The sequence below is a fragment of the Gorilla gorilla genome, chromosome 6, assembly GCF_029281585.2.
Source record: "Gorilla gorilla gorilla isolate KB3781 chromosome 6, NHGRI_mGorGor1-v2.1_pri, whole genome shotgun sequence".
In the NCBI taxonomy this organism is placed as follows: domain Eukaryota; kingdom Metazoa; phylum Chordata; class Mammalia; order Primates; family Hominidae; genus Gorilla; species Gorilla gorilla.
The window spans coordinates 140,995,699-141,008,163 of record NC_073230.2 but is presented as its reverse complement, the minus strand read 5'-3'; the positions used below and the strand labels follow the sequence as shown (position 1 = coordinate 141,008,163).

At 42.0% G+C, this 12,465-nt stretch overlaps 1 long non-coding RNA gene across 1 annotated transcript in view; it reads right to left on the bottom strand.

Annotated features, from left to right (window-relative positions):
- The window catches only part of LOC109027651 (uncharacterized), a 38,537-nt gene extending 26,281 nt beyond the window's left edge, over nt 1-12,256 (bottom strand). Inside the window, exon 1 of the long non-coding RNA XR_002006676.3 lies at nt 11,928-12,256. This is a non-coding gene — a long non-coding RNA (uncharacterized lncRNA). The remainder of the gene's footprint in view (nt 1-11,927) is intronic.
- Nucleotides 12,257-12,465: the final 209 nt, after the last annotated feature.

The window sequence follows — 12,465 nt, the reverse complement described above, 5'->3', positions numbered from 1 at the left end:
AGAACTTAAAGCTGCTTCCCCACTGTCCACATTCGCACCCTCTGCTTTAGACCTGTTTTCCCTAAGAAGTCGGCTAGGCAATCTAAAACTCGCTTCAGGGACAAAATACATCCTGCCTGTCCATAAGTGTAATCTACTGGAGCCCAAGAGATTCTGACTGTGTAAACTAAAATTCCAACCTAAGACTTCCTAAAGGACTGGGGATGAGAGGAGAGGAAATTAAAGTTTAATAGAATGGAAACTCGGAAAACGGACAAATGCAAATTAGGAGAGAGAAGCAGAAATTCTTCTCATTTTTAAAAGGCTCTTCATTAATTTATTTGATAGCATTCTGAGAATTTGTTTAAGGAATGCAGGGATGTGTAGATTCGAGAGTGCAAGAATGACTCTTCTCTGCTGGGCAAGGAAACGGATTTGCACTGTAGCAAGAAGTATTACTGATGAGTACGAAAAACTTCCTGGATTGTGAAGGAGGGGGATAGCATCACACCATGAAATGTCTTTGTCTGGAGGTATTATAGTAGAGGAGCCCACTTGGAGAGATCGGGATTAATTTTGTCTTTATTCGACATTCTCCTTCTCTGCCAGAGTCCCCTGTGGCTGGATGGTAGATTAGTCTCCATGGCCACATTGGGCCTCTTTGAAGTAGCTATGGCCACTGGGAAGAATGAAGATGAGCATTAGACAGTAGATTCCTCTGCAGAGCTGGGATGCTCCATCCAGCCAAGAAAATCCTTCTCCCATAAAGACCCCTTTTACGGGAGCCATGTGGTGTTGTCGCTTGCAACCTCTTCCGACACATATACTTCCTGAAACAGAGAGGGAGGAAGAGCTACCTGAAAAGGTCTCCTCCGCAGTGTGACGTGGGGGAATGGAGGAGGAGTGATGTATGCTTAGTTTATTTTTAAGCAAGTGACATACAGACATGGAGAATGAAAATGCAAGATAGTTTTGAAGCTGCAACCTTTCTCGGAGGATCTGCTAGGAGATGGGCTCTCTGCGGGGCAGCTCCGTTTCCCTATGTTTTGTGTTACTGGGTGGTTGAGGGGGAGCACTTCCCACTCCTGTAAAGCCAGACAAACCTGCCACTTGAATCCCCATCTCCTGGTGACTTGGGTGCACAGTGGCAGTATATGGCAATAGAATTAATGTGGCTCTAAAGTAATTTGAAAATGGCAAAAGTAGTGAATTATCACATGAAAATGCAAATTGTTCCTTATCTGGACTGTTCCACAGATGCTATGATTTATCACTGAGTGTTCAGCTGTGTTTCCAAGTAAGATCTCAGTGAGAAGGTAGAAAGGCAGGGCTGAGGCACGTTCTGCCTGGAGAGATTTATAGCTCCTTTTATCCAGATGTAAAGTACACGAAGTTGGGAGGGAATATTAAACCTATAAAATCTCAATCTATCATGGAGTCCTTATTTGAGGAGGGCCAAAGGACACACAAGCATACACTTAAATCCTCCAAAATTTCCTCTCCCCAGACATGCATATACCTTGTAGGCAATTCACCCTTCACTTTACCTTCTTACCTGAGTCAAGGCAAATTCTTCTATCTATCCATCCACCCACCCATCCACCCACCTACACATCCATCCATCCAGAGTTTCTTTCATATATTTATTCATTTTTAGTGGGTATATTGGCGAATCCATTAAGCCCTCACTTCTGGCCACAGTCACAGTTTCTGATTAAGAAAAGAGATCCAAATGAGCTTTTTTTCTCTCTCTCTCTTTCACTAACATTTATAGTGGATGCTTGCTAAAGAGGAGATGCTAAACTTGAGAACTGGATCAGAGCCCAGTGTGTGAATGAAAAGCAATTGTCTAAAAGCTGGAACCCAAAGGAAGACATCCCTTAGCCAGGTCGGGAGGTAATACTCACATAGTGCTTTCCGGGTGCCAGTGCAGTTCTAAGTGTTTTATGAATACTAATTTATTTACTGGGATCAGAAGATGAGTGCCACCCTGAGTGAAAGCCACTGGCGGATCACACTTCCACTTTTGGCAACTATTAATATCATGGAGAAAAGTCCCTTAAGCTCAGGATATGTCCCGAGGGGGCCAAATCTAGGGTCTTTTGCAGAGTCTCTGTACCTCCTAGTGTAGGTCAAAGTAGGCTCCATGAGACTGCCACAGAATGGGTGGCTTCCCCAACCTCCCTGTGCTCCCAGATATCCTTGTATCTCTTCCTTGCAATCTGGGAAGCCTGACCAGTAAGCAACCATCCAAAAGGCTGTTCCACAAATGATTTCCTGAGCAACAGTGCTGCTGAAACAAAGAGCTCCTGCATGGGAAGGGTGGGCAGCAACCCTGCAAAGGGAGCCTGGGGCTACTGCCAACTGGAGGCTTTAGAGCAAAGTTCCCCCACCCCCAGGCCGCAGACGGGTAAGAACCGGGCTGTACAGCAGGAGGTGAGTGGAGGGCAGGTGAGCAAGCATTACCTCCCAAGCTCCGCCTCCTGTCAGATCAGCAGCAGCATTAGATTCTCATAGGAAGGTGAGCTCTTTTGTGAACTCGGCTTCTCAGATTCCAAGGAAGAGATACAAGGATATCTAGGAACATGGGGAGGTCAGGGAAGCCACCCATTCTGTGGCAGTCTCCTGAAGCCTACTTTGACCAACACTAGAGGTCAAAACACTATCTATTCCAGGCCCCTCTCCTAGCTTCTGGCAGATTATTGGCTTGTGGAAGCCGAGCTCCAATCTTCGTATGGTGTTCTCACCTGATTCTAGCATGACTTCATCTTAACGAACTCATCTGCAAGGACTCTATTTCCAAATAAGGTGTCAGTCTCAAGTGCTGGGGGTTAGGACTTCCACTTATCAATGGGGACACAATGCAATCCCGTAACACAAGCTACGGGATTTGGACTTTACAACAAACTGTCAAAGAACTGCAGCCTCCAATTACAGGCCCCTCCATACAAAATGTGGCCTTCAAAAGCCCCCTACCGCCGATGTCTAAAAACGATAACGAGAGGCCATGTCAGAGGCCTCCCAACCCTGCTTCCTGTGAACATTTCAGCAGGGAAGACACCATAGCTGGTATTCCCAAAGCTCAGATGCCACTGTCAGAGTTGCTTCCAGCGTCCTTGTCATACTTCTCACCTCTTGGTCCCTTTGATATGTAGTTTCAGGAGAGACACAGAATTGCTCTTTTTCCTAAACACACTAGCTGTCCTCCCAGAAGAAGCTGCATAGAGGGGTTTTGAGTGTTTGACCATCCTTCTCATGCAGACAGACACAACCCTCCCAGACTTCTGCATGTTCCACTTCAGCCCTCCACCCGCAAGGACTGCCCTGCAGATATCAATAGTTTTCTACAACACGAGAAGTGGAGAGCTGGGAGCGACCATATGTAGAAGGCCACGTAAGACTTAACACCATCTAAACCAAGCAGAGGCGGTGCCTGTTTCAGATGCTATTACAGATAAATTACCTTTACTGAGATGTAATTTACATACAATAAATTTCATCAAATTTCAGCATATAACTCAGTGCATTTTGACAGATATACATGGGTGTGTAAACACCACTACAGTCATGACACCTAGTATTTCTATTCCTTGTGCTTCTTTTCAGACTATCTTCTCCTCCTCCCTCCATGGCAACCACTGTTATGCTTTCTGCTGCCGTAGTTTTGGCTTTTTCAGAAGGTCACATAAATGAAATGATTAGCTATGGAGTCTTTTGTGCCTGGCTTCCTTCACTTAGCACCATGTTTTTGAGATTCTTCATGTTGCTTATGCCAGTAGCTCATTTCTTTTCACTGCTGAATAGTATTCCATTATGTTCATTTGCCACAGTTTGTTTATCCATTTATTTGTCATTAGACATGAGGGTTATTTCCAACTTGGGTCCAATAAGTATACAATTGCTATGAGCATTTGAGTATGTCTTTGGGCTGACCTAAGGTTTTCATTCCTCTCAAGTGAATACCTAGGAGTGGGATTTCTGGGTGGAATAGCAAAACTGTATTTAACTTTTTAAAAACTGCCGCTGGGCTCGATGACTCACACCTGTTATCCCAGCACTTTGGGAGGCTGAGGCGAACAGACCACTTGAAGTCAGGAGTTTGAGACCAGCCTGGCCAACATGGCGAAACCCCGTCTCTACTAAAAATAAAAAAAGTTAGCCAGGCATGTACCCATAATCCCAGCTACTCGGGAGGCTGAGGCAGAAGAATTGCTTGAACCCGGAGGCGGAGGTTGCAGTGAGCCGAGTTCGTGCCACTGCACTCCAGCCTGGGTGACAGAGTGAGACTCCGTCTCAAAAAATAAAAAGAAAGAAAGAGACTGCCAAACTGCTTCCCAAAGTGGCTGTGCTGAGTGCTTTGCTGCACTGTGCTGAGTGCTGCTGCATTCTCAGCAGCAAGGTATGACAGTTCACATTGCTGCACATCTTCATCAAAACTTAAAATCATCAGTTCTTTAAATGTTAGTGATAGTGGTAGCTCACTGCAGCATTAATTTGCATTTCCCCAATGAGTAATAATGTTGATCATCTTTTCAGGTGCTCATTTGCTATTTATATGTCTTCTTTGGTGACATGACTGTTTAAATCTTTGCCCATTTTTTATCATGGTATTTGTCTTATTAATCAGTTTTAAGGATTCTGATCCATGAACATAATACATATCTCCATTTATTTAAGTCTTTCGTAGTCTCTTTCAGCAATGTTTTATATTTTCCAGTGTGAAGGCCTTGCACATTATTTCTTGCACTTGAAAAGAATATGCAGTCTGCTCTTGTTGGATAAAATGTTTTATAAATATTAATGAGATCAAGTTTGCTAATAGTGCTTATGACCTGTAGATACTTGCAGATTTTTTTTGTAGAATTGTTCTATAAATTTTTCGAGAGAGGACTATTGAAGTCTCCAACTGTAATTGTGGGTTTTTCTATTTCTTCTTTCAGTTCTATCTGTTTTGCTTTGTTTATTCTGAACCTTTATGTTTAGGTATATATGCATTAAGAAATTTTATGTCCTCTTGGTGAATTGACCCCTTTTATCATTATATAATGCCCTTCTTTATATATGGTAATTTTTCTTATCCTGAAGTCTGATTTGTCTCATATTAATAAAGCCACATAAGCTTTCTTTGTCTCAGCATTAGCATAGCATATTTTTTCCATACTTTTACTTTTAGCCTATCTTTGTCTTTGTATTTGAAGTGGGTTTCTTACAGGTAATATGTAGTGGGTTTTGCCTTTTGATATCCAATCTGACAATTCTTTTATTTTGAATGTTTAGACAATTTACATTTAATATAATCATTTGTATGATTAAATTTAAATCTACCATCTTATTATTTGTTTTCTTTCTTTCTTTTTCTTTTTTTTTTTTTGAGATGGCGTCTCGCACTGTCGCCCAGGCTAGAGCGCAGTGGTGCGATCTCGGCTCACTGCAAGCTCCGCCTCACGGTTTCACGCCATTTTCCTGCCTCAGCCTCCCGAGTAGCTGGGACTACAGGCTCCCGCCACCATGCCTGGCTAATTTTTTGTATTTTTAGTAGAGACACGGTTTCACCGTGTTAGCCAGGATGGTCTCGACCTCCTGACCTCGTGATCCATCCACCTTGGCCTCCCAAAGTGCTGGGATTACAGGCGTGAGCCACCGCACCCAGCCTTATTTGTTTTCTATTTATCTCATATGTTCTTTTTTCCTTGTTTTTCCATTTTTTTCTTACTGTATTTTTAGGACACCATTTTATCTCCAATATTAGCTACACTCTCTTTGTTTCATTTTTTTAGTGATTACTTTGGGGTCTGTTAAGTTATCCCAATCTGCCTTCCAACAATATAATATCTTCTCACATATAGTGTAAGAATCTTACAGTAGTATATTTCTATTTCTTCCTAGTATCTTTTTTGCTGTTGTCATACATTTATTTCACCCAATAAACCGTAAGTTACATTGCTATTATTTTTATGTAAAACAATTAATTATTAAGTCATGCATTTAAAAATGAGAACGAATTTGTTTTATATCCATCCATATATTTAGTACTTGGAGAACTCTTCATTCCTCTGCATAGATCTAAACTTTCATCTGTTCTCATATTTCTTCTACCTAAAGAACTTACTTTTTTTTTCCAGTTCTGGTCTGTTGTGATATATTCACTCACCTTTTGTTTGTCTCAAAAAGTTTTCATTTCATCTTCATTTTAAAAGATATTTCTAACACTAATGAGAATGAGACTCTATTTCAAAAAAAAAAAGAACTAATGAGCAATATGAAGTCTTTTGCTCTTATCTGATGTATCTGGGGAAAACGAATACATAAATAAATAAAATATATTTTTGCTAGGGATAGAATTCTAGATGGAGAATTGCTTTTTTTTTTTTTCTATCATACCTTAAAATGTTGCTCCGTTATCTTCTGGTTTGCTTAGTTTATGACAAGAAGTCTGCTATAATTTTATCTTTGCCACTTTGTACAGAGCATGTTTTTGGCTACTTTCACAATTTCCTGATTATCTCTGGCTTTTAACAATTTGATTATATCCTTCACCCACTTTTTGATGGGGTTGTTTGTTTTTTTCTTGTAAATTTGTTTGAGTTCATTGTAGATTCTGGATATTAGCCCTTTGTCAGATGAGTAGGTTGTGAAAATTTTCTCCCATTTTGTAGGTTGCCTGTTCACCCTGATGGTAGTTTATTTTGCTGTGCAGAAGCTCTTTAGTTTAATTAGATCCCATTTGTCAATTCTGGCTTTTGTTGCCATTGCTTTTGGTGTTTTAGACATGAAGTCCTTGCCCATGCCTATGCCCTGAAATGATAATGCCTAGGTTTTCTTCTAGGGTTTTTATGGTTTTAGGTCTAACGTTTAAGTCTTTAATCCATCTTGAATTAATTTTTATATAAGGTGTAAGGAAGGGATCCAGTTTCAGCTTTCTGCATATCGCTAGCCAGTTTTCCCAGCACCATTTATTAAATAGGGAATCCTTTCCCCATTGCTTGTTTTTGTCAGGTTTGTCAAAGATCGGATAGTTACAGATATGCAGCATTATTTCTGAGGGCTCTGTTCTGTTCCATTGATCTATATCTCTGTTTTGGTACCAGTACCATGCTGTTTTGGTTACTGTAGCCTTGTAGTATAGTTTGAAGTCAGGTAGCGTGAGGCCTCCAGCTTTGTTCTTTTGGCTTAGGATTGACTTGGCAATGCAGGCTCTTTTTTGGTTCCATATGAACTTTAAAGTAGTTTTTTCCAATTCTGTGAAGAAGATATTTATGCAGCCAAAAAACACATGAAAAAACGCTCACCATCACTGGCCATCAGAGAAACGCAAATCAAAACCACAATGAGATACCATCTCATGCCAGTTAGAATGGCAATCATTAAAAAGTCAGGAAACAACAGGTGCTGGAGAGGATGTGGAGAAATAGGAACACTTTTACACTGTTGGTGGCACTGTAAACTAGTTCAACCATTGTGGAAGTCAGTGTGGCGATTCCTCAGGGATCTAGAACTAGAAATACCATTTGACCCAGCCATCCCATTACTGGGTATATACCCAAAGGACTATAAATCATGCTGCTATAAAGACACATGCACACGTATGTTTATTGCGGCATTATTCACAATAGCAAAGACTTGGAACCAACCCAAATGTCCAACAATGATAGACTGGATTAAGAAAATGTGGCACATATACACCATGGAATACTATGCAGCCATAAAAAATGATGAGTTCATGTCCTTTGTAGGAACATGGATGAAATTGGAAATCATCATTCTCAGTAAACTATCGCAAGAACAAAAAACCAAACACCACATATTCTCACTCATAGGTGGGAACTGAACAACGAGAACACATGGACACAGGAAGGGGAACATCACACTCTGGGGACTGCTGTGGGGTGGGGGGAGGGGAGAGCTTTTGGAGATATACCTAATGCTAAAAATGACGAGTTAATGGGTGCAGCACACCAGCATGGCACATGTATACATATGTAACTAACCTGCACATTGTGCACATGTACCCTAAAACTTAAAGTATAATAACAATAAAACAAAATAAAATAAAATAAAAACAATTTGATTATAATGTGCCTTGATGTAATTTTCTTTATGCTTTTTCAACTTTGGTATTGTTGATATTGTTGGATCTATAGGTTCAGATTTTTCATCAAATTTAGAAAATTTTTGGCAGTTATTTCTGGAAATATTTTTCTGTCCTACCCTTTTCTCCTCTCCTTCTGTAATTACAATTACATGCAATAGGCCACTTACTATTATACCACTAGTCACGCACAATTCTGTTTCTTTTTTTAAGTCTTTTTCTCCTGTGCCTAATTTTGAATTATTTTTTTTTGTTTGGTTTGTTTTTTTTTTTTTTTGAGATGGAGTCTTGCTCTGTCGCCCAGGCTGGAGTTCAGTGGCACGATCTCGGCTTACTGCAACCTCTGCTTCCCAGGTTCCAGCGATTCTCCTGCTTCACCCTCCTGGGTAGCTGGGATTACAGGCGCATGCCACCACCATGGCTAATTTTTGTATTTTTGGAGAGACACGGTTTCACCATGTTGCTCAGGCAGGTCTTAAACTCCTGACCTCAGGTGATCCGCCCACCTCAGCCTCCCAAAGTGTTGGGATTACAGGCCTGAGCCACCGTGCCCAGCCTATGCTATTACTTTAAGTTCACTGATATTCACTTCTGTAGCATCTTATTCACTGTCAATTCCACCCAATGTATTTTTTCATTTCAGTTGTTGTGTTTTTCATCTCTAAAAGGTTCACTTGACCTTTTTTTATATCTTCTACATCTCTCCTTCTCCTATTCATATGTTCTTTCTTGGATATACAGATCATTTTTATAATTCTTTTGATATATTTGTCTGCTAATTCCATTATCTTTGTAATGTCGGAGTCTATTTCTACAAATTGATTTTTCCCTCAGTTGTTCATCTTATTTTCTTGCTTCTTCCAATGCCTTATAGTTATATATGTGTTGCACGTGCTCTCATACACAGTTAAGTTACTCAAAGTCCATTGAATATTTTTGAGGCTTGCTTTGAAACTTTGTTAGGGCAGGTCCAGAACAACTATCAGTCTAGGGTTGTTTTGGCTCTACTACTGAGGAATGCTCTTCTGAGGATTCCACCCCATGCCTTATTTATCAGGAGCTCTTTCCACTCTAGCTGGTGCGAATACAAATTATTCCCACCCTTCTGTGAGCTCTAGCAATTGTTTAGTCTACTGCTTTCTACTGGGTTTTCACCCGCCATGGTGAGTTTCCTTTTATGTATGTGCTTATCAGTACTCAGCCCAAGCTTCAAGAAGACATTGCTACAGATCGCTAGAGATCGCTCTCTGGGCAAGTCCATACTCTGCCCTGCAAATTCAAGTTACCTTGTTCTCCCCAAGTTCTGATACTGTCTTCTCAAGTGAACAAGATTACCAAGCCACATTTTTCTCCCCTCACCCTCACCTCACACTGTGGCTTAGAAACTGCCTCCAGGATTAAGCTGGTACAATCCTAGGACTCGCCTCTTTTGTTTTCTTTTTCTTAGAGCTCATACTCCTGCGCTATCTGCCATCTGTAAACTATTGTTTCATGCATTTTGTTTTGATGGTTTAGTTGTTTAAAGTGAGAGCATAAATCCGATCCCAGTTACTCTATTGTGGCTGTTGCTGGAAGTCAGTATCTATAAGGAATTTTAAAGGATAGATTTCCACATTTCCCACACTGATCTATCCTGTTATCCCATTTAACCTCACTATTATCCCTTCTGAACAGCCATATTTTAGATATACTGGAAGGGGTTTGGCACAAATACAGTCTTCAGGATACTGCTAGGGCTTTACCAGCCTCAAGCATGCACTCTCCAGGCAGCAGAAGAATGGAAACTCAGCTGCTCTTAATACAATGGTGCCTTAATTTCTTATCACAGAGAAACGTTTATTTGGCCAAATGACCTGAGCCTAATCAGTGGGGATGCCGAACAGAGCCCTGTATTGGAAGGAACCTAGTTTTCAAGGTAGGAACAGATGCAGTGGGGAAGGAGTGATGCCCGTGGCATCTGGGGAGGGGAAACTAGAACTAAATTCTAGTTCCATTCTGCTGCTTAGTGGCAGTGTTCATTTTGGGCATGTCACTCAGTTCAGTTTTCTTATCTGGATGACTTCGAAGTCTCCTTCTAATTTTAACAGTTTATGCTCCTAGAACCTGATCATGGTCTCTTTCCATCAGCTTTTCCACATAGGTAAGTTATGCACACATTCTTCTCTGTTCCATGATCCTGAACACTGCCACCCATCAGTTCTCATTATTGCTGCAGAGGGTCTTCTGGGTTGAGGGGGCCCCCATATGACCTCAATGCTGGGCCATTATCTTCCTGGGCTCACCTCTTACTTTATTTCTTCAAAAGGACATATATGTGTCATCTCATGTGCCAGATTCTTCTTTCCCATTTGCCATCATATATAAATGCATGTTCCAAATCCCTGGTAACTCCAATCGTGACAACTGCAGTCTTCTCTCCCCTCCCCAAATGCAATAGGCATCACTCCTTCCCCACTCCATCTGTTCCTACCTTTACAACTACCTGCTGGATGCTATGATAGTCACTGCACAACATCTCTGGGCCTGGCATCAGGAGAAGAGGAACAGAGTAGGGTCCAACAAGGGCTGATAAGATTGCTGTAAAATAGCAATCCCTATATCAATGTGTCCGTGGTCCAGCAATCAAGCCCAGAGAACTCATTCCATTCCCTGTGGAAATTTACCGAAAAAACCCTTAGGATTTCACTTAGGGTGAAATTGTTAGGATACAGACATTCATCTCTGACTCTGACCATTCTACCCCTGGATAACCTTCCTTCCGTGGACCTTGTTTCTCTCCTATCTAAAATGGGGTGCACCATTGCTGGGCCCTCCATGACTCAGCGTTGCTGATATGACCAATAAGATCATAATGGTGAGGACAGAGTTTGCTGGATGCAAGGAGGCAGCAACAGTACTGAGATAATTAGCTTTTCTGTACTGATGAGCCGCAAATGCACACACAGAAACTTTCTTTTCAGGCTTTCAGGCTGTTAAAAGATACTGTGATTTCCCAGTTCACCCCTAGAATTTCTTTGTGTTGTCCTGAAGAAAAAGAGAGGGAAACGGGGGGAAGGTTTACTCCACAGTTGCTATTTTAGTATCCAGAAAAGTCAGCCTTGTTGATTGCAGAGAGATTGTTATCTCTTTCAGGGCTCAGTGAAGGTCACCTTCAAATCTTTTTTGCTAAGCCAGAGGCTCCTTTTTCCCTTGTGCTCAATTGATGCAAAACCTGGGACAGTGGAGTGAAGAGGGGGTGGAAGGGGCACTGTGCAGCAGAAGCCCTGAGAGCTAAGAGAAGAACTCAGTTCTCTTGGTAGGAAAGAGGGAGGAAAAGGAACAGGTAAGAGGGATGTTTAATGCCACTCCCCGCCACTCCCAGCAGTACACTATAATAGATGTCTGGGAGGAATCTGAGAAGTCACTTTTAATAATGCAGATAAGGACATAATTAATGCCCTTATCTGCACCAGATCTCCCCCAGGAAGACAACAGGATAACTGGGAGGGAAGGGTTATAGATTTGGAGTCATAGCTCTTCTATGGATGCCTGTGATTAGGATGCAGCTGCTGCCTGGGGGGCCGGGGCTAAGGAGGGGAAGGGAGCCATCAGAAGGATTCTCAGAGATGTGACACCAATGGCAGGAGCTACAGCTATTAAAGGAGTTAATAGATGTAATTCACTTAGCATACAGTCTAGCACATTCTCAACACTGCAGGAGTAGAAGCAAAGGGGGTATTCAAACACTGACTCAGCCCTTCGTAGGTGTAGCAAGAGGGGCAGGGAGTGTATCACACAAGGGATACACAGAGATGCCCGTGTCCAGAATTGGTGGGTTCTTGGTCTCACTGACTTCAAGAATGAAGCCGCGGACCCTCACCGTGAGTGTTACAGTTCCTAAAGATGGTGTGTCCGGAGTTTGTTCCTTCTGACGTTCGGACGTGTTCGAAGTTTCTTCTGGTGGGTTCGTGGTCTCACTGGCTTCAAAAGTGAAGCTGCAGATCTTCCCGGTGAGTGTTACAGCTTTTAAGGTGTGGGGAGTTGTTCATTCCTCCCGGTGGGTTCGTGGTCTTGCTGGCCTCAGGAGTGAAGCTGCAGACCTTCGCAGTGAGTGTTACAGCTCATAAAGACACTGTGGACCCAAACAATGAGCAGCAGCAAGATTTACTACAAAGAGCGAAAAAGCAAATCTTCCACCGTGTGCAAGAGGCCCCAAGCAGGTTGCCATTGTGCGTTTATTCTCTTATCTGGCCCCACCCACATCCTGCTGATTGGTCCATTTTACAGAGAGCTGATTGGTCCATTTTACAGAGAGCTGATTGGTCCGTTTTGACAGGATGCTGATTGGTGCGTTTACAATCCCTGAGCTAGACACAGAGTGCTGATTGGTGCGTTTACAACCCTCTAGCTAGAGGTAA